Consider the following 25,263-nt stretch of genomic DNA (forward strand, 5'->3'; position numbering starts at 1 on the left):
CACAAGAAAACAGCAAACGTCATCAAGGACCCCTATCATCCCGACCATGTTCTATTTTCACTGCCGGCATCAGGAAGGAGGTACAGGAGCCTTAGGCTGCACAATACCAGGTTCAGGAACAACCGTTACCTTTCAACTACCAGGTTCCTGAACCCAGTGTGAGTAACTTCATTCAACACTGAATTGATTCCACAACCTGTGGACTTGCTTTGAAGAACTCAACAACCCATGTTCTCAGTATTATTTATTTTCTTCCTTATTTATTATTTTATTTGCTTTTTTTGAATTTGCACAGTTTGTCTTCTTTTGCACATTGATTGTCAGTCTTTGTTTGTGGGTAGTTTTTCATCAATTCTGTTATATTTGTTTGATCTACCATAAATGCCTGGAAGAAAATAAATCTCAGGGTAGTATATGGTGATACATGTACTTTGAACTTGAGCTGAACATGGTCCCACAAATGGCTATGTGATAAATTTGCTTTAATTTTGAAAGATAACCATTGGCTCAGGCTTTCCTGCACTTCTTTGAATATTCCCATGAATGCTTTCATTTCCAACTAAGAAGGCAGATTTGATTCAACTTTTGCTCTGAAAGATTATGCATGTAAAAATTGTGTGTTCAACTGCCATTCCTGAAGGAGACTTGGTAAGTACTCAGTGCATGAAGTGGAATGTTTCCTTTAGGAGGCTTCAGTCTTTGCATGGAGCAAAAGCAGAAAGCTGCAAAAGCAGGAAAGGAAAAAACAGAAACACACTGGTGCCCATTTAGAATAGAGCTCTTGCTATTTCTGTTACTACAGTGTTTTGTGGGAAATTCAACTTGACTATTACAGCTGAAAGATAAGGGACCTTCATGAGTCTGTATTCTCTTAAACTCCACATTTTATTTCCCTTGAATGTAATAAGAAAACTTGCCTAAATTCCTCAACATGCCCTCCTCCTTCTCAATGTCCCTCTCATCCACTATCTCCTACATATTAATATATTCAGATCCCTGCAACTTGAACTGTGCAGACAGCAATGGATGAAAACCAATCAGGCAAGTGCCTGACTTGAGATCTGGGCTGGTAGAATTCAATACCACTTTTAATAACTGTCCAAAAATGTAAGGAGTGAGCATCATGGGCTAGTTGACCATCAGCATTTTGGAATAAGAGCCCTTTGGACCTAGGTTCAACTAACACTGAGGTAGAGATTTATATTGTTGTGATAGTGTTAAATTGGTGTTAGAATATCTGCCACTGATTGTATTCCTCTTCTATTAACCTGTTGCTTAGAATTAAATATTGGAAAGAGAATAAAATAAAAGACTTAATTTGACCGAAGGTAAGTTCTGCTTCTTGTGGCTAAATTCAGCTCAACCCTACGTTGTTGTTTCATTGTGCCATCTCTGAAGATCCAAGTGTCCCTTTATATCAATTTACAATGTGGCTGCGTTTGCTTTTGTAGATAGGAAAATCAAATATGATTTTCAGCCATTCAATTTGGAATGAGATGTTTGTAAGTTTTAGAAAGTATTTCAAAAAAGAATCAAGTAACTACTGAAAAGAGGAAAGGGCAGGGCTGTTGTTGTTCCTTCCGTGCCTTATGGCGCATCAGGCAGCAATGTTTTGCCGCTTCTGTAGCATTTGTCTGCTTTTTACGAGGCCGAGTTGCTAGCTCGTCACTCAACCCAGCATGGATGGAAAATGTGCAAGGAGCCAATAGATCCGAATCAGGGACAGCTCGCCTTGAAATCCGGTGTGGATGCCTCTACATCACTGGCCGACTAAAATATGAAAAGACAGGGGTATGGGACTAATTACTTGGCTCTCATAAGTGTCATGGTGGGTCAAATGGACACCTTCCTTGCAAACAACACACACAAAATGCTGGAGGAACTCAGCATGTGCACTTTCTGTGCAAAATTAATCTGTAATTCAATAGAGGAGTAGAACATGCTGGAAACACTCAATGGGGCAGGCAGTGTCTGTAGAGAGAAAAGCAGATAACAGATCAGATTGAAGATCCTTAGTTAGGACTGGAAAAGGGCAACATATAACCATTTAGATTAGATTATGAGGTTATGCAGTCCTCTTTTATTGTCATTTAGTAATGCATGCATTAAGAAATGATACAATATTCCTCTGGAGTGACATCACAGAAACACAGGACAGACCAAGACTGAAAAACTAACAAAACCACATAATTATAACATATAATTACAACAGTTCAACAATACCATAACTTGATGAAGAACAGTCCATGGGCACAGTAAAAAAGTTCAAAGTCTCTCGAAAGTCCCACATCTCACACAGATGGGAGAAGGAAGAAAACTCTCCCTGCCATGCCCGACCACAGTCTGACTCTCGAGTCGGGGATGTGGAATTAAAATGTGTGGCCACTGGGAGATCCTGCTTTCTCTGGCGGACAGAGCGTAAGTATTCAGCAAAACGATCTCCCAGTCTACGTCGGGTCTCGCCAATATATAGAAGGCCACATCGGGAGCACCGGACACAGTATATCACCCCAGCCGACTCACAGGTAGAGTATCGCCTCACCTGGAAGGACTGTCTGGGGCCACACATTTTAATTCTACATCCCATTCCCATTCTGATATGTCTATCCACAGCCTCCTCTACTGTAAAGATGAAGCCACACTCAGGTTGGAGGAACAACACCTGATGGCATGAACATTGACTTCTCTAACTTCCGCTAGTGCCCCACCTCCCCCTCGTACCCCATCCGTTATTTATTTTTATACACACATTCTCTCTCTCTCCTTTTTCTCCCTCTGACTATACCCCTTGCTCATCCTCTGGGTCTCCCCCCCCCCCCCCTTTTCCTTCTCCCTGGGCCTCCTGTCCCATGATACTCTCATATCCCTTTTGCCAATCACCTGTCCAGCTCTTGGCTCCATCCCTCCCCCTCCTGTCTTCTCCTATCATTTTGGATCTCCCCTCCCACCTTCAAATCTCCTACTAGCTCTTCCTTCAGTTAGTCCTGACAAAGGGTCTCGGCCTTAAACGTCGACTGTACCTCTTCCTAGAGGTGCTGCCTGGCCTGCTGCATTCAACAGCAACTTTGATATGTGCTGCTTGAATTTCCAGCATCTGCAGAATTCGTGTTTGTGCCTCACCTGGAAGGACTGTTTGGGGCCCTGAATGGTAATGAGGGAGGAAGTGTTTGGGCAAGTGTGGCACTTATTCTGCTTGCACGGGTAAGTACCAGGAGGGAGATCGCTGGGGGTGGGAGGGGGGGGGGGTCTCAGTTGCCTCTTAAGTGGAATAGAAATTGTTTTGGCATTATTCAAAGAAAAGGAGAAAATATTTATCTCGTAACCAACACAGAAAAATGTCCTTGCTGTTTATGGCATTCCAGTCTCTGGGATTTTGCAATGCCTAAATCAACTTTGTTACTCCACTGCCAAAGTTACTACATTGGGCTTTATAACTTGGCATCCTGAGATAATTAAAGAATTCAGCAAAATTCAGGCCTTCTTTTAATTATAAGTAGATTTGTCAGATTCACTAAGATCTGGCCAGAAACAGAAAGACTGCTGCCCTTCATTTTACATTGGGCTGAGGGAAAGCCAATGGTGCCAGCTGAACAGGACTTCCCTGGCAACGGTGAAGAACAGTAGTTCAACAGCAAATACAAATACAAATGCCATTTTAAAATACAGATACAGCAAGACAGCAGTTAGTGTGTGGGACACTGCTCTTAGTAAGTCCTTATGTTAATCATTTTCTAATTATTCCACATGACTGGCAGCCAAAAATCAAGAAAATGGTATGTGAAACCTATTGGTCCAAGGAAATGCAACATGCTTTTAGCAAGACATTCAGAAGGAAGACATGTATCCCAAAGATGCGCTGGCCACTTCCCAGTGAAGGTGGGTAGTAGAAGAATCTGGAGGAGATGAAGGGCATGTGAGAGTGAATCAGTTAGAAGGAAGCAAATGGGAGACAGGAGTTGATGAGGTTGTTTTGAAAACTAGCAATGACATGGTGGGTTGAATAGCCTCCTATGTTCAAAGTTCAAAGTAAATTTATTATCAAAGTACATGTATGCTGCTGGTCGGTGGTGTAGTGACATTTGCACTGGACTGCGAGGTGAGTGATCCTGGGTTCGAATCCGGCCAGCTCCTTTCACACTTCCATTTGTGCTGGGCTGAGTGCTGAGCTAGTAACGCGGCCTCAAAAAAAAAAAAACAACGAACAAATATGCTCTAAAAACAGCAAGATTGCCACCTGATGTGCCTCAAGGTGTGGAAAAGAAGAACAACAACATTTATGTCACCATATATAAACCCTGAGTTTCATTTCTTTGTGGGCATACTCAGTAAATCCAAGACACATAATACAATCTGGTTTCCTCCTACATTCCAAAGACATTCAGGTCAGTAGACTAATTGGTCACATGGGTTTAATTGGGTGGCGCAGGCTTGTTGGACTGGAAGGGCCTATTACTGTGAGGTATCTCAAAATAACCAAGGTCTGAGGCTAGGGTCAACCATGGATGTTGCATCCTAGTTGTCTAGATATACAAACCTGGGCAGTACAATATGGAGAGCAAGCTGTTTCCCATGTAACAAGCTCCCCCTCCACATCTGATGAATCTGAAAGAACGGCAGAGACCAATGCAGTTTGGTACCAGCAGCATCGCAGGCATTGCCAGTCAGCGTTGAACTCAATGTAGAACTGCCTTACAGACTCCAGCTCCAGAACTTTCCCTCGGCGTTTACTCTCGAAGCCTTCCCCATGAGAGGGTGTAGCTGCAAGGCAGCAGAGGTTTGAGTTCTCCTTCTCCTAGATGGCTGTCAACCCAGCTGACGAGTCCCATCTGCCCAAAGCGACTGTCTTTAAGGCACCGTTAACCTACATTGGCCCCTTTTCCTGTCAGTAGAAATGGTTCTACCAGGCTTAGTAGCTAAGCCACATGTGAAGGCCAGGAATTGGACCTGGATGTCAGAGGCTATTTGAGGTGCCTGCCATTGGGAACATTTAATAATAGTGGGACCTTAACCCCATTTCCATCCCTGACCTTAAGCACCAAAAAAGAAAATAAAAAAATACATTTTCATGGAAGGTCATTTTGCATATTAGGACTTTTCATTGTCCCTGGATATTCAGTAATTAATGCTAAACTACTGTTTGATTATTTAAAAATCTAACTGTTTTGACATCCACCTCCCCAGAGTACTTAAAGCTTACCACAGCCACATCTTTAATGTTCTCTTGAAATCTTCCTGGGTGCTGTTTCAGGGGCTCCTTTTAAGTTGACTGGGCTCCCCAGAAAATGTATTATACTATTATGTAATCTCTAAAAAGAAGTGAATTAAAAGTGGGTTTGGGTATTTTATATTTTGGATAACTTCTGATAGTCCAGAAAGTCTGCCAGTCTGGTACCACAGAAGTCCAATAGTGACAGATTAATGGAGTTTTACTGGAAAACCAGACAGACCTTTTGACTTCAATGCCACAGTGATCATCAGAGTTTGGAAATTATTGGATGTTCTTTCAAGAAATATGTGCCAATATTTCTTGTGCATTTACGTGCTAATTTCTTTTCCATATGCACCTTTTAAAGAAGAAAGAATCTGAGTCCCAGTTAACTTAAAGGGAGTGGGAATCAAAGCCAGTGAGTTTCACCGTGTGGGTTGAAAACATACATGCACTCTAGACCCTACGTGGTCACAAACCTGCCATGTTCTGATGATCCCAGTCTCAACCCCAGCCCCATTCCCTGCCACACCTTGGCCCATAACCCAGATGCTGGGCCTGAGAACACATCCCACCATTACCTTCAAGTGCCAAATCATCGGGAATTCTGAAAATCAGGTACCAGGTTATTGGAAATTTACTGCAATGTACTCTTAACAGAATCTGAAATCATTCGATTTAAATATGTTAATTACAACACGGACACAGAACACAAACACATTTAATGTAGATATTTATGACTGTTTGCTAGAAATTGATGTTAATTCCTTTGATTTTGTGCTTGCTAAAACTATTCCTCACATTCAGGCAAGGAACACAAGGGTAAGTTGCTCAGATCAAATGTTGCAACATTGGAAAACTCCAGTCCTCTGTTTAACAATGCTAAGCAAATAAATTGGACAATGCAGGAATCCACTTCTAGCCATCCCAAGGGAACCAAAGGCTGAAGATTTTCATCAAAGTCCTTATGAGATCACAGTATATAATTCAGTGAATGAACGTGAAAGAAATATGCCAGCAAACACCCTGGTAAGGATGGTCTGTTACCTCAGGATATGACATATCTTTTATATTCCATTACATAACTTTAAGTAGGAAATCTTAAAAACTTTATTTAACCTAGTTTTGTCAATTTCTACCCAGTAAAGTGAATCTCGTTTAAATGAAGGCACAGGAGCTGGCAGATGCTGGGATCTGCCTCTCCACTGTCAGTCCTGCTGCAGGCCTTTGAGCTGAAAAGCTAACAATTCCTTTCCCACCCCAGATGCTACTCAACCTACTGAGTTCCTCCAGCAGATTATTTGTCACTCTCTTTTTAATGGTGTTTGGTTGGGGCTGTTGTATGAACTGGGCCAATGGAAGGAACTCTGCTGCTCTTCTTCAAAACAGAGTGCTGGTCACTTTTGCAGCCACATGTTTGGCCAACCTGGCTGTTAGTTTCAATGGAGCAATTTGTTCATGTCCAGCTTGCAGGATCCCACAGGCAATCCTTTCTTATGTGGCTGTGTGCCTGCCACCAACCCGCAGGCCTTGCTGCCAATGTCAGTCCTTGACATTCAGAGCACCCCTAGCATCCCTCTGATATCTTGTGTCACCATGATTAAAGTATTCCCGATAACTTTGAATTTCTTTGATAAAAGGCTGGAAATACACTTATATGGCTGAAAAACTATTGAAAAGCTACTTAAATAATAAATTCAGCCCATCAATAAATGGACAAAAATAATGGTATTTAAAATAACGTAAAAAAGAAAATACACTCCCCTTACATTTTTATGAAAGGCAGCAACCACACTCAAAGAAGTGAAGTTGCTTTTTATCCAGCTGAGGGGTAAGGCAGTCAGTTCAGTAAGATTAACAGCTATGCTTCTGAGTCCAGGTGTAGAATGGAGGTTAGCCACACTGCAATCTGATCTCCAACACATTCATATTTCTAAAATAGATGTTAAGATTTCTAAAATAGGCATAGATGTTCCAAAATATGCTGTTGCATACATTGCAGCTAGCTAGCAGATCCCCATGGGACTATTGGCCAGCTATCAGTGCAATGCAGCTCAATGTCTCGCCAGAAAGACTACACTTCTCCCAGTCAAGCATTATGCACCAAAATATCAGCGTAAGTTTTAGGGCTTTAGTTTATGGAGTGGAACTTTAACTTTCTGCCTCAAGAAATGGAGCTAAACCTGAAACATTTTGTCATCTGAGAAATCAGACATTGGTCTGTCAATGGAAAAGGATTTGAATTTCATCAAAAATCCTTTGACGATGGTTTGATCATGAATCCACCTGTAATAGTCAGAATATTTTGCAGTTTACTGGTTGATGAACTGAACCTGCTCAATGCATTTTGGTATGTCAGTCATTCAGTATGTTTATCCTTTGTTTCTCATCTCAGAATTGGTTGCTGGTTACATGCTCATTTTTTGTTTTGAGGACTCATTCAGACAGGTGCTTTCAGAACCTTGCCTAAACTTTTGGAGGCTCTTCTGTGGCCAATGTCTGGTGTCCACAGACCATGAACCCAAACAAGGAGATTCTAAAGTTGTTAATAAACACTCAGCCTTTGAAACAAAGATGTTGTCATCGTATCTCCATTGAGCCTTCTCTTAGGAGCCAATTGCAGGTAAGCCAATTTACAGTGAAGTACATGATCTCCAGATCCAAACACTACCAGATCTTGGATTAAGCAGGACCATGCAGATCCACCTCTGCCCGTGTGCACATGCCCTTCAGATTACCTTTAGACTGCTGATAAAAATAAAATCACTTGAATAGGCAGGATTAGTACAGGTGGGCACTTGGTAGCCAGCATGGTTCATAACGATCTGATTCAATGCTGCTTGACTTGGTAGTTTTATAGATCTAACAGGGTACCTTTAAAACTTTAGGCAATAGCATAAATAGGCAACATCAGATCAACTGCCCACCAACACATCTCTCCTGATGTTAATTTCTATTGAAGCCAGCGGAATTAATAGATTAGATCCAAAATGAGTGGCTGGTAATAAATTCTCCAATATCCCTAACTCAATAATTCCCACCAACTTTGTCATCCTTGTGAAACGCTTCCATATCTGCAGCCATTTTGAAGATATAGGCAACAGGTAGATGAATAATGGGCAGTGACACCTCTGCCACTACTATCCTTACTGCAGATACCCCACAAAGTAGTGTCCTCAGCCCGCCCACCCCCACCCTTTAACTCCTATACCCCTGTGGCCAAATTTTGCTCTCACTCAGTTTACTATTTGCAGATGACACTACTATAGTGGTCCGAATCTCAAATAACGATGAGTTGGAGTAGTGTTGGACCTGGTGATATTGTGAGCCAAAGGTTCTTCAGAAGTCAAGAACAAATCATAAATCTTTGCGGCTATGGCCACTTTATTAGCGGCTCAGAGTAAAGAAATAACAGAAGCTAACTCAATCTACTGTAAGGAAGGGAGAGAACAGAGAACAACAAAGGTGGTCAAAGAAGTCATGTCATCTTATACTAAAACTACCATAGATCAGACTAAGACAGATAATAAAAAATTCACAATCAGAAAATAACCTCTGAAATAGTCATGTTCAGTGGTGTGACACAGGCTGCGGAGAAACTTCGGGAAAGATACTGAATCAGCTACAATTACTGAAAATTTACTGAATATTCATACACACAGCTGATTATATAAAAAAATTAAAGCATAAAAAGGTTAAACTAGAAGGAAAATAACAATTTTGGACACTAATCCATCAACAGGAAAGATACTGAGAGCCAAGTGGTGTGAAGTTATGACAACAACATTTCTGTTAGTATCAGCAAAAGAATCAGAATCAGAAACAGAATCAGGTTTATTATCACCAGCATGTGTCGTGAAATTTGTTAACTTAGCAGCAGCAGTTCAATGCAATACGTAGTATAGAAGAAAAAAGTAAATAATGATAAATAAATCAATTACAGCATACATATATTGAATAGATTAAACAGAAATAATATATATTAAAAAAATGAGGTAGTGTCCAAGGGTTCAATATCCGTTTCGGAATCAGATGGCAGAGGGGGGGGAAGCTGTTCCTGAATGCTGGTGTATGTCTTCTGGCTTCTGTACCTCCTACCTGATGGTAACAGTGAGAAAAAGCATGCTGGAGAAAAGGGTGCTGGAGGTCCTTAATAATGGACGCTGCCTTTCTGAGACACTGCTCCTTGAAGATGTCCTGGGAACTTTGTAGGTTAGTCCCCAAGATGGAACTAGATAAATTAACAACCCTCTGCAGCTTCTTTTGGTCCTGTGCAGTAGCTCCCTCCTCCCCACCCCATACCAGACATCAATGCAGCCTGTCAGAATGCTGTCCATGGTACTTCTATAGAGAGTTTCGAGTGTATCTGGTGACATACCAAATCTCTTCAAACTCCTAATATAGTTGCTGTTTTGCCTTCTTAATAACTGCAACGATACGATGGGACCAGGTTAGGTCCTCAGAGATCTTGACACCAGGAACATGAAACTGCTCACTCTCCACTTCTGATCCCTCTATGAGGATTGGTATGTGTTCCTTCGTCTTACCCTTCTGGATGTCCACAATCAGCTCTTTCGTCTTACTGAAGTTGAGTGCCAGGTTGTTGCTGTGGCACCACTCCATTAGTTGGCATATCTCACTCCTGTACACCCTCTCGTCACCAGAGATTCTACCAACAATGGTTGTATCATCGGCAAATTTATAGATAATATTTGAGCTGTGTCCAGCACACAGTCATGTGCATATAGAAAGTAGAGCAGTGGGCTAAGCACACGCCCCTGAGGTGCACCAATGTTGATTGTCAGCAAAGAGGAGATGTTATCACCAATCTGCACAGATTGTGGTCTTCTGATTAGGAAATTGAGGATCCAATTGCAGAGGGAGGTACAGAGGCCCGGGTTCTGCAACTTCTCAATCAGGATTGTGGGAATGATGGCATAAAATGCTGAGCTACCGTCGATGAACAGCATCCTGATATAGGTGTTTGTGTTGTCCAGGTGGTCTAAAGCCGTGTGAAGAGCCATTGAAATTGCATCTGCCATTGACCCATTGTGGCAATAGGCAAATTACAATAGGCCCAGGTCCTTGCTGAGGCAGGAGTTCAGTCTAGTCATGACTAACCTCTCAAAGTATTTCATCATTGTAGATGTGATTGCTACTGTGCGATAGTCATTAAGGCAGCTCACATTATTCTCCTTAGGCACTGGTATAATTGTTGGCTTTATGAAGCAAGTGGGAACTTACAATCATAGCAGTGAGGTTGAAAATGTGTTTGAATACTCCCGTCATTTGGTTGACACTGTCACAATAGGGTGCTGGGAACGGACCCAAATGCAAGATACAGACACTGAAGTACAAGGAACAGGACTTGACTAGAGTAGGGGCGTGACAGGATTCAGACCAGGAGCAGGGACAAGAACGCAGACCTAGGCTAGGGAAAGCAGGACCAGGACTAGAAACCATGGACTAGGAGACAAGGCTTGGACTCCGAGCACAAGACTGGACAAGGACCCAGAACCTGGGTCTTGCCTCGGGCTCGGACCCCAGAACCAGGTAAGGACATGACGTGGCTTCAGGACTGGACGTGGCTGGGGACCAGAGGTCTGGAGCTTGGAGGCTGGCAGGGGTCTTGGGTCTTGAGTATGGAGCTTGGAGCTTGGCTGTGGGATCCTTGAGGCTTGGGTTCCTGAGGCTTGGCTGTGGGATCCTTGAGGCGTGGGATCCAGAGCTTGGCTGCCGGCTGGGCTCTGCGATCCAGAGCTTGGCTGCCGGCTGGGCTCTGCGATCCAGAGCTTGGCTGCCGGCTGGGCTCTGCGATCCAGAGCTTGGCTGCCGGCTGGGCTCTGCGATCCAGAGCTTGGCTGCCGGCTGGGCTCTGCGATCCAGAGCTTGGCTGCCGGCTGGGCTCTGCGATCCAGAGCTTGGCTGCCGGCTGGGCTCTGCGATCCAGAGCTTGGCTGCCGGCTGGGCTCTGCGATCCAGAGCTTGGCTGCCGGCTGGGCTCTGCGATCCAGAGCTTGGCTGCCGGCTGGGCTCTGCGATCCAGAGCTTGGCTGCCGGCTGGGCTCTGCGATCCAGAGCTTGGCTGCCGGCTGGGCTCTGCGATCCAGAGCTTGGCTGCCGGCTGGGCTCTGCGATCCAGAGCTTGGCTGCCGGCTGGGCTCTGCGATCCAGAGCTTGGCTGCCGGCTGGGCTCTGCGATCCAGAGCTTGGCTGCCGGCTGGGCTCTGCGATCCAGAGCTTGGCTGCCGGCTGGGCTCTGCGATCCAGAGCTTGGCTGCCGGCTGGGCTCTGCGATCCAGAGCTTGGCTGCCGGCTGGGCTCTGCGATCCAGAGCTTGGCTGCCGGCTGGGCTCTGCGATCCAGAGCTTGGCTGCCGGCTGGGCTCTGCGATCCAGAGCTTGGCTGCCGGCTGGGCTCTGCGATCCAGAGCTTGGCTGCTGGCTGATAACTCAGAAGCTGGAGCTCGGAGACACACTGGGAACTGTACATAAACATAGAGCCAGGACTCATCCATAGACAAGCCCGGACTCAACTTTATCTCCACACCCAGGTGGGACAGGACCACCTGTTGGGTAATGGCAGAATGGCCAGACTTACCCAACAGAGGTGAGGACAAGACAAGACAGATCTCCCTCCCCCAGCAGGGCAACGGCAAAACGGCCTGACTTATCCCACAGAGGTGAGGGCAAGACAAGACAGATCCCCCCCGCAGGGCAATGGCAAAATGGCCTGACTTACCCCACGGAGGCGAGGACAAGACTAGACAGGACCCCCCACAGGCCAACAGCAAAACAGCCTGACTTACCCCACAGAGGCAAGGACAAGACAAGACAGATCTCCCTGCAGGGCAACAGAAAAACAACCTGGCTTACCCCACAGAGGCGAGGACAAGAAGAGACAAACACCAAAGAACAACAGACATTCCTATCTCTGCTCCGGGGAAGCTCCAAATCTCAGTTCGGCCAGCAACCTTAGCTAGCTACGGAAACAGCCAGATCCCTACCTAGCTCAGAGTAGCTGGCAGCCACTCAGCTGGCTCAGGAAACAGTTGAATCCATACCTCAAAGACAGTTCCGACTACTGACAGCAAGGCTCCATGAAGCAATGGCTCTCCAACAAAGCCTAAAGATGGCAAGTGGCCACTCCGGCCTTCCACCAGCAGGTTACTTCCATGGGATCTTGACAAGACAAACCAGCAGCCCATACTTAACCCCAAGGCTACTTATATTCCAAGCCCAAAGATGGGAATCAGGTTCCTATGATTAACTCAAACAAGGGACAGCTGGAAGACCCGGAGTCCTGAGTCCACGGACCGGACCGTGAACCGGACCATGACAGGCACAGGTTTTGAGAGCCTTACCAGGTACTCCATCGGGACCTTCCGCCTTGTGAGGGTTCACTCTCTTTAAAGACAGTCTAACATTGGCCTCTGAGACAGAGACCATAGTATCACCAGGTGCTGCAGGGATGTTCACAGCTGTTGTTATATTCTCCCTTTCAAAGCAGGCATAGCATTGAGTTCATCTGGTAGTGAAGCATCACCAGTTAATGGCCAGTTAATGTTTTGGGTTAGAGCTCTTCTTCGGAACCAATGAATTGGATTGAATTTCTTGACTTGCGCAAGAGAAGAGTTCCTGTAAAACACTTTACTGAACAAATGCTTGCAAAGCAGGGTGTTAAGCATCATGAGAAGGAAGGCATAAGAGATGGTGGATGCTGGTATTTGGAGCAGTATGCAACCTGCTGGAGAAGCTCAGGAGATCAAGCAGCCTCTGTGGGGGCAAAGGAATTGCTGCATTTTGGGCTGAAACCCTGAATCAGGACTGTGTTGTTGAGTTGATTCAACATTGCTTATCCCCCCAACAGGGGTCAGTAAGACCCATTTACTTTCCCTGCAGATTGTTTGTTTCATTGCAGGCATATTTTGCACTGCGTATCCCAGTAGGGAAACATGCGAGATATTCGTTGTAGGGAGAAATAGTTTTGTGAATCAAAAAGTGATTATTTTAATAGAGTCATTGGCAATTGTTACATTGAAACATAGAGTGAGATTCACTGTTTGCATTAATAACCAACACACCCAAGAGTGTGGCGAGGGCAGCCTGCAAGAGTCACCACACACTCTGGCAGCAGTGTAGCATGCTCACTATACTTGTCAGAAAAAACACAGAACAAAACAAACAGCTAAACAACAGAAAAACTGAACCAGTTCCTCCCTCCCACCTATGCATGTACACAGTCACTTAACCCTAGCACAGGATATCTTCTTTGCCATCCAGCCTCCAGTGGACTCGGACTCAGGTTTGCAGATGTTAGGCTTCGACTTCCACAGTGGACAGGCATCGATTCATGTACTCGGCTCCAGCCAAAGGGCCTTAACTTCCGGACCTCTGATTCAATGCTCAGGCCTTGATCCTCAGCATTAATTCCAGGACACGATGTTAGGCTTCGAACTCTTGACCTACTGAGGTTAAAAACCTGAATACTAGGCCTCAAACTCCGGCCTCACTGATACGTGAACCCAAGGGGACATCAGAACTTGTTCCTCCTGCCCAAACGGAACTACAACTCCAGAACCTGCCGACAACTCTGACTTGGATATGGGGAGGGGGGATTTATCTACTTTCTGCTGGCCATCTGACCATGGATGACCCATGTCCATGTCACTGGACCTGAAATATGGTGTGGAGACTTAGACTCTGGAGTGACCGCTAATCCCCCCCACATCTCTGTCACTAAAACATAACCTAGCCCCTAACTTCCTTCATTGTCTTCAAACCCATCCTTTTAAACGTAAAATCAATTAAAAAAAACACAACTACATCTGAGCCATGACTCAACGGATGTCACAGCTTGGCGCCATCTTGGGAACTAGTATTGCTAAACACACAGTATGTTTAGTAATTCAGATGTTTGTAAGTCAAAGATTACATGTCATAGTTTTTTTTACATTCAGTAAGTACATTTTGAAAATAAATGTTCTGAATCAAATTTAAGGACAGGTTTAGTGTGTATGGTTTTGCATTTATATTTGTACCTGAATCCAGATCATGAAAGGAATCAGTGGGCTTTTCTTTGCAGGCAGGAATCCCTGCCATAACTGGCAATGTTACAATGATTTGTAAATGTTCTACTAAAGGATGCAACACATTGTTAAAATAGTTGTAGACTGTAAGGCTAAGAGAAATTTTGGCCCTGGAAGTTTTGAAATTCTTCATTCTTTAGTTTTGTGGCTATATCATGTAATAGGAGAAAAAAGAGCTTCAGTGAAATCACCACTTCCCCAAGCTCAGCATTACCTTATTACTACTGTGGGGAGAACCCTGATTTTTTTTTATGAATTCAAGCAACTATTGTACATTCATGTATAAGTAATTTCAACTTGTATAGATCTGCTCCCAATTTAACAAAAATAATTGGCTCAGTTACCTTAATGGTTAGGAACCAGATTCTTGACCTGTAGCTAGGGTTCAATCCAAGACTGCCAGCCTTGGCAAGTTACTCTGGATTAGATTTTACGAGCACACGGAGTGAGATGGTTTACAACCTTGTTTAAATGTCAAAAAATGTGTTTATTTTCAAAAGATTGAGATGTACATGGAAATCATAATGCAAGCCAGCTTCACGCAAACTTCAAATTTATTGCTCTGATTTCCAGATATATGAGGCTTTGCCCTGTGCCATAATTCATTAGTCAGTAGATTAAGCTTCTAATGATAGTGAGAATTCAGTGTGAGAGAATGAAACCTTGACTGACAATCTGCTTGATTAGCAATCCATGGCTTAATTCAATCATCTGAAGTGAAATGGAAAGCAACATTTATGGTACGACAGTGACACAACTTGTGAAGCTGCTTCCCCTAAGCATCATCTGGTGTGGTCTGTGCAAAGTTTTCGTGTTCTCCTTGTGACTGAATGGGTTTCCTTTCCTGTGGATGTATGGATAGATGGGCTAATGACCCACTCTAATCTATCCAAAGTTTGAAGATGAGTGAAAGAATATGAAGCATAGGGAATAGGGAATTGATAGGAATGTGGGGAGAACAAAATGGAATAAGGCCGCATTTGTGTAAGGATGGGTTCTTTGTATTGGAATTGGAATTGTAGGCTTGGTGAACAGAAGGATGCTTTTTCCAAGTGCACCTCTATTTGTATCTACGTCTGTCTCTGTGTAACTAGATAACCACTGAATATTCTATGGTATCACCTGGCATTCCTCCTCAGGTTGTAGGAAGCTGACAGTTGTGAATGAACTTTGGGAAATGTGGCAATCCAACTGCTAACAATCTACAGTGCATGCAACTGAAAAAGTGTTTCCGTTTTCACAAAGTATGCCTTTGTCACATCACAAAGTTACTCTTGGAGAGAGAGTGGGGGATGAGAGAATGAAAAGACAGCATCAGTCGTGATTTGTGGCATTTCAGTTGGACTTGGGGATAAACTTCATTGGCGGGTGAACAAAATAAATGTCAATTGCCAATTATTTTCCATGGAAATGGATATTGTATTTAATGTAATCTATGTGTATCACTGGCAAGGCCAGCTTTTGTCATCCATCCTTAATTTCCCTCAGAAGATGATGATGCCTTCCTGAACATGGTGAAGGGGTACTCCAGCTATGCTGAGAAGGGGGAGGTCAATGGCTTTGGGCTAGCCAAGTCAGGAAAGTACATGAGTTGGAGCAAAACCTATGGCTGTTGGCATTCCTAGCTGCCTACCATCTTTGTTCTGTTAAGTAGTAGAAACCACAAGATTGCCAAAGGATGCAACACATTTCAAAACACATTTCTGAAAGGATGATACATGGTCACGTCAATGAGGTGGGAATGAACACTCAACACTGAGAAGAGTTGTGTGCTTTGCCTTGGAAGTTCTCATGCTCCTAGAGTGATTTGAGAGCTGCATTCATTCATGCTGGGAGGTTTTGCACTACATTCCTCACTTGTGCCTTGGACACAGCAGAAAGGCTGTGGAGTGTCAAAATTACTCAGCCTTTAGCCTACTCTGTACTTATGTAATTAATCCAATTAATTATCATTGGTTATGTTCAAGAAGTAGACAATAGGGAAGGTTGATTGTTTCATTAAAGGGGTAGTGCACAAATCTGGCATTTGGGGAGGAGACATGAATGTCACGTGTCACCAAGCCTGAATGCTCCAGATGCCTGAAATGATACTTGGACATGGACTATTTCATTTCCTGAACCACTACCACTTGCAATTATTCTGATCTCATGATTAAAGAGGATTATCAGTAGAGCACCCTGTGCTGTCTGCATCTACTGCACTGTACTGAGGAATTCCAGCCGTCAGGCTCTGGGGCTAATCATCAATTCTATCAGGAAGATCATTACTCCACCTGAAGCTCAATAATCTCCATTACATGAGACATCCCATTGAAAAAGGAAATTGGAAACTGAAGAGGAAAATAATTCATGGAATTGTTCAAAATTATTTAGATTTCTATTACAACTTATCTCTTGAACAATTGATTACTGTACATACCTTCAACCGTGTGAATTTTCTTTTCATGAATGACAGAGCTCCCATTATGGGTCACGGGATTCTCTTTACCTGTAGAATAATGAAACTAACTATTGTACTTACTTGTAGGCTAAACAAAATCATGGTTTTATATATTTTAAAAATCACTTACTTTACTTCTAACACATTACTTATATTAACAAATATATTTGCAAGCCAGATCATCAAACAAACACTGCTACATTGGAACTGTTTATTAGATTTTTTTATGTTGGGAACTCCTTTTATGCAGAAAATAAAGACAATGAAAATGCAGGGAGCAGCTTTCTCAACACAAGGGGAGGAATCTTCCAACTCTTATTAAAATTACTATGCTTAGAACCATATGAAGCTTCCTCAGAGGAGGAGGCAATGTCGCAAAAAACCAGAAGTCAGAGGATAACAGCTGAAAGTTAATGGAAAGGAAAGAGTATAAAATGAAAATTTATGTCCTGTAGATTGAGTGTGTTTAAACTCAAGTACTTAGAGAGACAATAAAACTAGATAATGAAGAAAATCCTATTAGATGTGTCTACTGGACTCAGTAATTATGAAGGATTAAAACTATAATTCAAAGAGGAAACATCCATATCTAGTTATAATTGAGAATGAGGAACTCATTACCACATGGGTCCTAATGAAGGGTTTCGGACCAAAACGTCGACTGCTTTCTTGTTTCCATAGATGCTGCCTGGCCTGCTGAGTTCCTCCATCATTTTGTGTGTGTTGCTTTGATTTATACCATTTGCAGATTTTCTCTTGTTTGTGATTTCACTACTACAGCAAATATTTGAACTGGTGCAATGGATGCATTTAAAGGGAGGCTAGAGAAGCATATATGGGAGAAGAGAACAGACAGAGTTAAGTGGAAGAGTTTTGATGAAGAAAGGTGAGAAGTTGTTTGAGAAGAGCAGGGGTCTGGTTGGACTGAATAGTCTGCTTCTGTATAGCATTGCCTCCGGGAATACTGCTTAATTTCTGGTCTACTTTATTTTAATTGTGCTGCTGTGACTCTTGTGGTCTGGGTACGCCCTCAGCGCTGTGGGGAGGGAACTCCAGGATTTAAACTCAGCAATGATGGTACAATGTAATATTTTCAGTTATGGGTAGAAAGTGGAGGCAAATTCACAGCTACTCACCTTCACAATACAGTGGACACATAAAGTCACAATTAAATCTGAACCTCATTTGCTAAAATGCAGTGACTATAAAGTGGTGATCTAGCAATCTGATGGAGGGACAAAATACCAATTGAAAATGATAAAAGTGTGATGTTAAGTTATCATAAAAACTGTAAAAGGCTTTTCAGAATAGTGCTGAACTTGCTGATAAATTAAAATAAATGGAATAATTAAACTTCTTCAAACTGGATGATGGTGTAGTGGGATCCTCACTGGACTTCAAGGCAAGTGGTCCCAGGTTCGAATCCAGCTGGCTCCTAGCACACTTACCGTGCATGGTGGGCTGAGCATTGAGGTAGCAACTTGGCCTTGTAAAAAACGGACAAATGCTGAAAGAATGTTGCCACTTGATGTGCCACAAGGTGCGGAGAGGAACAGCAACAGGATGACAATATTTTAATTGCTCTTTTTACTCAATAACTGGAATTTCAACCCAAATTAAGAGGAGCTTTACATTATTCTTTGTGCTTTGAGTGTCCCATGTATGTTTCCACTAAGAGGTTTTCAAGCCTATAGAACTCTTTGGAGTTTTTTGAATCCTGATGATCTGCCCACAGGGTGATGCAAGTGCTGACAACCCCCGGATGCTGCAGTATGAAGTAACTCTGTGAGTGATACATTAGTGTTCTCTCAATTGCAACACATTTTGCATTCCTCCATCAGCTTCAATGGTAAAGATCATTTTACTTTTCCAAATGATTAGCAGACAAGCTGCAACATGAATTTGATAATCCTTCAGCAAATTCTCTCAAGAAATTATTTTCAAGTGCATCGAGACAGATACACAGGGAGGGAATCAATTATCACACATATGGGTATATTTTAATAATACTGGAAATCCAAACAACTAGTGCTCTCAGCTATGGTAAGTTTGAAAAAACATTGATACATTTTGCAAGTACTAAGTGTGAACATCATATTAGGGAAAGTAACTATATGTTTCTTCATCCTAATTCTATCCCTTGAGACATATGGATTCTCCATCCTGAGAAAAATTCTATCTATTTTAAGAGAATAATGGTGGCTTGGTGACTAGGGAGAGAGTAGGTCTCCTTAGAGATCATACAGTATGTCTTGAGCCAGGAGATGGGTAGGATTTTAATGAATATTTCTCCACAGTGTTTACAAAGAAGAACACCATGATTGTTTGAGATAAGTAGGACAAGTGGAGATATTTCGGAAGACATTCATATTAGCACGGAGAGGGTATTTGAAGCCTTACAACGCATTAAGTTGGATAAAGTCGCAAGGCTTGACTGAGTGCATATTTGGAATTTGTGCAAGACCAGAGAAAAAGGTCGTGGAGGCCCCTGGAGATACATGCGTCATTGTTATCCATTGTTTAAAGTTCCCGAAGACTAGAAGGTAGCTAAAGTTGTTCCATTGTTTAAGAAGGGGAGCAAGGACAAGCAAGAGAACTACTGGCCAGTCTGTTTTACATCAGTAGTGGGAAAATTACTGGAAAGAATTCTGAGGGACAGAATCTAGCAGTATTTGGATCAACAGAGTTTGATTAAGAGGATTCAAGTGTGGCTTTGTTCATAGGAAGTCATGCTTGACCAAACCTTTAGAGATTTTTGAAGAGGTAACCATAAGAGATAGGAGCAGAAGTAGGCCATTTGACTCATCATGACTTCTCCGTCATTTCTTCATGGCTGATCCATTTTCCCTCTCAACCCCTTCTTAAAATGTATAACCTAAAAGGTAGATGTGGATATGACAGTGAATATTGCCTACTGGGATGTCAGCAAGGCCTTCAACAACATCCCACATGGTAGACTGGGTGGAAGTTTAAGTCCCATGGAAACCAGAGAGACTGAGTTAGGTGGATTCAAAATTAGGTCTGAGTTAGAAAGTAGAGAGTGATGGTTGATAGTTGTTTCTCCAAGTGGAAGCTGCTGATGAGTAGTTTGTCACAGGGGTTATTGTTGGGATCCTTGCTATTTGTTATTTATCTAAATGGTTTGATGTGAATACATAAGGCCTGATCAGTATATTTGTGGACGACAGGAAAGTAGGAGTTCTTCGTGACGGTGAAGAAGGTTATCACATTGATCGGTTCAGGAGTGAGTCAATGGGTGGGAAATGCATTCCAATACAGATAAGTGTGAGGTGACTCATTCTGAGAGTTAGACCAGTGTATGGCTTGTACTTTGAATGGTTGGACACCAGGGAGTGTAATGGAACAGAGTAGAAGTACATGGCTTGTTGAAAGCAGCATCACAAGCAGACATTTGGCAGCACAATAGCATAGTGGTAAACAGAAAGTTTTACAGTGCCAGTGACTGGGGTTCAGTTCATGCCACTGTCTGTAAGAAGTTTGTATGTTCTCCCCATAATCACATAGGATTCCTCCACATGCTCTGCTTTCCTCCCGCAGTCAAAGATGTACCAGTTGGTAGTTTAGTTGGTCATTGTAAGTTGTCCCATGAATAGTGTAGGATTAAGTCACGGGGTGCCAGGCTACATGGCTTGAAGGGCTAGAAGGGCCTAGTCCTTGCTGTAACTCACTAAATAAATAAATAAACAAACATGGTGGTGAAAATGACATTTAGCATGCTGGCTTTCATCAGTCAGGGCACTCAGTATAGGAGTTGAGACATTATGTTGCAATTGTACAAGTCGTTGAGTGTGCACTTGAATTCCCATCAGGATCTTTTTACCCTTGCAGTTTTTCACTTTACCCACAAGGATTCTACACCTTCTGATTCTATGTCACGTCTTTCTAAGGATTTGATTTCATTCTTTTACCAACAGAGCCAACCCACCCCCTCTGCCTACCAGGCTATCTTTTTGAGACAATTGTGTATCCTTGAATGTTGAGATCCCAACATGTGATCTTTTGGCCTCGACTCAGCGATACCCACAACTTCATACCTGCCAAACTCTAACTGCACTACAAGATTATCTACCTTATTCCATATATTGTGTGCATTGAAATATAACACCTCCAGTCCGGTATCCATCACCCTTTTCGAATTTGGCTCAGCTACGCTTTAACTCATCCCACTGACTGCAAACTTTGCCTTATCATTTGCCTGTCCTTCTTCGCAGTCTTACTACACACTGCATCTGGTTGTATTCCAACCGCCCCATGCTCAGCCCCATCACTCCAGTTTTCATACCCCTGCCAAATTGTTTTGAACTCTTTCCAACAGCTCTTGCAAACCTGCACCTCCACCTTGGGTTCAGGTGTAACCTGTCCTTTTTGTACAAGTCAAATCTTCCCCAGAAAAGATGCCAATGATCCAGAAATCTGAAACCCTGCCCCATGCACCAATTTGTCAGCCACGCATTCATCTGCTAGATCATCCTTTTCTTACCCTCACTGGCATGTGGCACAGGCAGCAATCCACAGATTACTACCCTAGAGGTCCTGCTTTTCAGCTTTCTACCTAGCTCCCTATACCACCTCTTCAGGACCCCCCACCCTTTATGTACCAATATGTACCACAACTTCTGGCTGTGAACTTGATTTGAGACGTACCTGGCCCTGGCGCCTGGGAGGCAACATACCATCCGGGTGTCTCTTTCTCAGCCACAGAATCTGCTGTCTGCTCCTCTAATTATGGAATCCCCTGTCACTAATGCACTCCTCTTCTCCCCCTCCCCTTCTGAGCCATGAGACAGACTCAATGCCAGCCCCCCCCGTAGGTCTTCCCCTCCCCCAAAGGTATACAAAATGGTATACTTATTATTGAGGGTAACGGCCACAGGGGCACTCTTCACTGGCTGTCTATTCCATTGTTCTCCCCAGCCAGTCACCTAGGTACCTTTTTCCTACAATGTAGGGGTGAGTACCTTGCTCTAGCCCCTATCTGTCACCTCCTCATTTTCCCGTATGGGCCAAAGGTCATTGAGCTGTAGCTCCAGTTCCATAACACGGTTGTTAAGGAGCCACAGCTTGGTGCACTTCAAGAAGGTGTAGTTTTTAGGGAAACTGGAGACTGGCCAAAGCTCTCACATCTCACACAATGAACATAGCACTAACTCTGTATACATTCTCAATGCACTAGCTACAGTACTGTGAAGTCTTAGGCACATATTAAAAAATTCTGTAAAATCATAAGACATAGGAGCAGAATTAGTCATTTGGCCCATTGAGTCTGCTCCACCATTTCATCATGGCTGATCCATTTCCCTCTCAACATCGTTCTCCTGCCTTCTCCCTGTAACCTTTCATCCCTTGACTAATCAAGACGTTATCAACTTCCACCTTAAATACGCCCAATGACCTGGCCTCCACAGCCTCCTGTGGTAACGAATTGCACAGATTCACCAGCTTCCGGCTAAAGAAATTCCTCCTTATCTCCTCCTCTCCACATCCACTCTATCTAGGCCTTTCAGCATTCAACAGGCTTCAATGAGATTCCTCCACATTCTTCTAAATTTCAGTGAGTACAGGCCCAGAGCCATCAATCGTTCTTCATACGATAAGCCTTTAATTCCCTGAATCATTCTCATGAACTTTGTCTGAACCCTCTCCAATGTCAGCACATCCATTCTTAAATAAGGGACCTAAAACTGCTCACTATAGTCCAAGTGAGGCCTCACTAGTGTCTTATAAAGCCTTAGCATTACATTCTTGCTTTTAGATTCTTATCGTCTCGAAAGAAATGCTAACATTATATTTGTCTTGCTCAATACTGACTCAACCTGCAAATTAACCCTTAGGGAATCCTGCACAAGAACTCTCGAGATCTTTGCAACTTGGATTTTTGAATTTTTGAATCCTGTTTAAAAATAGTCTAAACTTTTATTCCTTCTACCAAAGAGTATTATCATATACAGTATTCCATCTGCCACTTTTTAGCCCATTCTCCTAATCTGTCTATGTTCTTCTGCAGACTTCCTGCTTCCTCAACACTACCCACCCCTCCATCTATCTTTGTATCATCCACAAACTTGGCCACAAAACCATTATCCAAATCATTGACATACAGTGTAAAAGGAAGTGATTCCAACACCGATCCCCGCAATACGACATTATTTGCTGGCAGCCACTCAGAAAAGGCTCCCTTTATTCTCACTCTTTGCATCCTGCCAATCAGCCAATGCTTAATCCAGACTAGTAGTTTTCCTGTAATACCATGAGTTCTTACCTTTATGAACAGCTTCATGTGCAGCACCTTGTCAAAGGCCTTCTGAAAATCCAAGTACACACATACACTGATTTTCCTTTGTCTATCCTGCTTTCCTCAAAGTATTCCAACTAATTTGTCAGGCAAGATTTTCCCTTCAGCAAACCATGCTGACTTTGGCCTATATTTTCATGTATCTCCAAGTATCACAAAACCACATCCTTAACAATCGACTCCAACATCTTCCCAACCACTGAGGTCAGGCTAACTGGCCTATAACTTTGTTTCTTCTGTGTCCCTCCCTTTTTGAAGAGCGAAGTGACATTTGCAATTTTCTGCTTCTCCGGAACCATGCCAGAATCTATTGATCCTTGAGAGATCATTATTAATGCTACCACAATCTTTTCAGCCACTCTTTCAGATCCCTGGGGTGTAGTCATCTGGTCTAGATGGCTTATCTACTTTCAAAACTTTCAGTTTCCCAAGCACCTTCACCCTAGTGTATCAACTGCACTCACTTCTGCCCTAGCACACTCAAACTCCAGCATACTTCTAGTGTCTTCCATAGTGAAGACTGATGCAAAATAGTTATTCAAAGTTGTCCGCCATTATTTTGTCTCACATTACGACCTTTCCAGCATCATTTCCTATGGTCCAATATCTACTCTCGCCTCTCTTTTACTCTTTATAGATCTGAAAAAACCTTTTGTATGCTCTTTGATATTATTGGCTAGCTTACCTTCATATTTAATGTTTTCCCCCTTTTTTGTAAAAGTGAAAATACTTTCAAAATAATGAAAAGGGAAGTTTCTGAATATCAAAAACATTACAATAAAGCCCAATAGGCAGTAAAATAAAGATTAAATCAAATCAATATTTGAGATCAGGGCTCTGAGGAGGCCAAACCATCTGAAGCTATATAAAAAATTTATGATGCTTAAGACTTTTGCACAGTGCTGGATGTACTAACAGAACTTTCTGAGAACCTCCTCAATTTTCACACAAGCCTGTTGAGCCAAAGTCTGACCACTCTCCTACTTGCCCACACTCACACATTGGCTGCTTCACTTACACCTCGCTTCTTTTTATTGGCCCCTGCCGAGTGCCTTATGCAGCCCGCTGAAAAGTCCCAAAAGGCCCAAGCTCTTTTTATACCTCGTGCTGACTCAGAAACAAATGACCTCTTGCGCTGATTGCAGCTCGCCCATTATTACGAGAAGAAGACCGGATCAGATCTACAGTAACAGATCTTTTTCCTGTGGTATGGGAGTCCAAAACTAGGTGCAGGTTGAGAGAGTAAAAAAATTAAAAAGCTGAGGGGCAACGTTTTCATGCAGAGGGTGATGGGAAAATGGAACAAGCTGCTGGACGAAGTGGTTGAAGCTGGTACAATCACATCATTTAAGAAGCACTTGGAAAGTTATACGAGAGGGTGGGGTATTGAGGGTTATGGACCAAACACAGGAAATTGTAACTAGCTGGGCGGACAACCAGTCGTCATGGATTCCTTAGGCCAAAGGGCCTGTTTCTATTCTGTATTGTTCCATGACTGAGAGTATGAACCATAAATGAGGTCAACTAATATATGAATAAAGCTTAGCTTCTCACACTTTTGCATTACAGTCCAAACATAGTTCATTTCTGAGCAAATGAACTTTAGGGAAAAAAAAGAGAGCCAGTCATTGGTCTGTTTTCTGAAATGTACATCAATTGTAATTACCATCTCCATTACCAATGTCTGGACAAATGATTTTGTCATCAGTTAACCATAATTAACCGACAATTTGAAACTCATTCAAAGGTATCTATTTCTCATTATTGCAAGACCATATGTGCATGAACTTCCTTGCTTATAGAGTATAAATTGCATAATTTGTATAAGGTTTGACAAATGCAAGAGACTTCAACTTGCAACCACTTATTTCTATGAATGAGATGAAACATGCTTATTCTACACATTAAGACTTAACATGATTTTGATTAGCCTTCCAATTTTCTTCAACATTTTTATGGTTACTCATTGATTTACTCATTTGAGTGAATCAATCCTTATTTACAACAGAGTGTACTCATGGAAGTAAAAATGATTCATATATTCCTAATTCCAGGTTAATCATTGAGATCGAAGTATTCAGTTACGGTTTTGTATGTTAGGTACATATATATTGTTAATGACTACCATGAAGCAAAATACAATGCTAATGTAAATAAGGGAAAATCACATTTGCCACCAATAATTTGTCCAATATGATATTCTATACCACTGATGT

This window comes from Mobula birostris, chromosome 22 (genome assembly GCF_030028105.1).
Source record: "Mobula birostris isolate sMobBir1 chromosome 22, sMobBir1.hap1, whole genome shotgun sequence".
Taxonomy (NCBI): Eukaryota; Metazoa; Chordata; class Chondrichthyes; order Myliobatiformes; family Myliobatidae; genus Mobula; species Mobula birostris.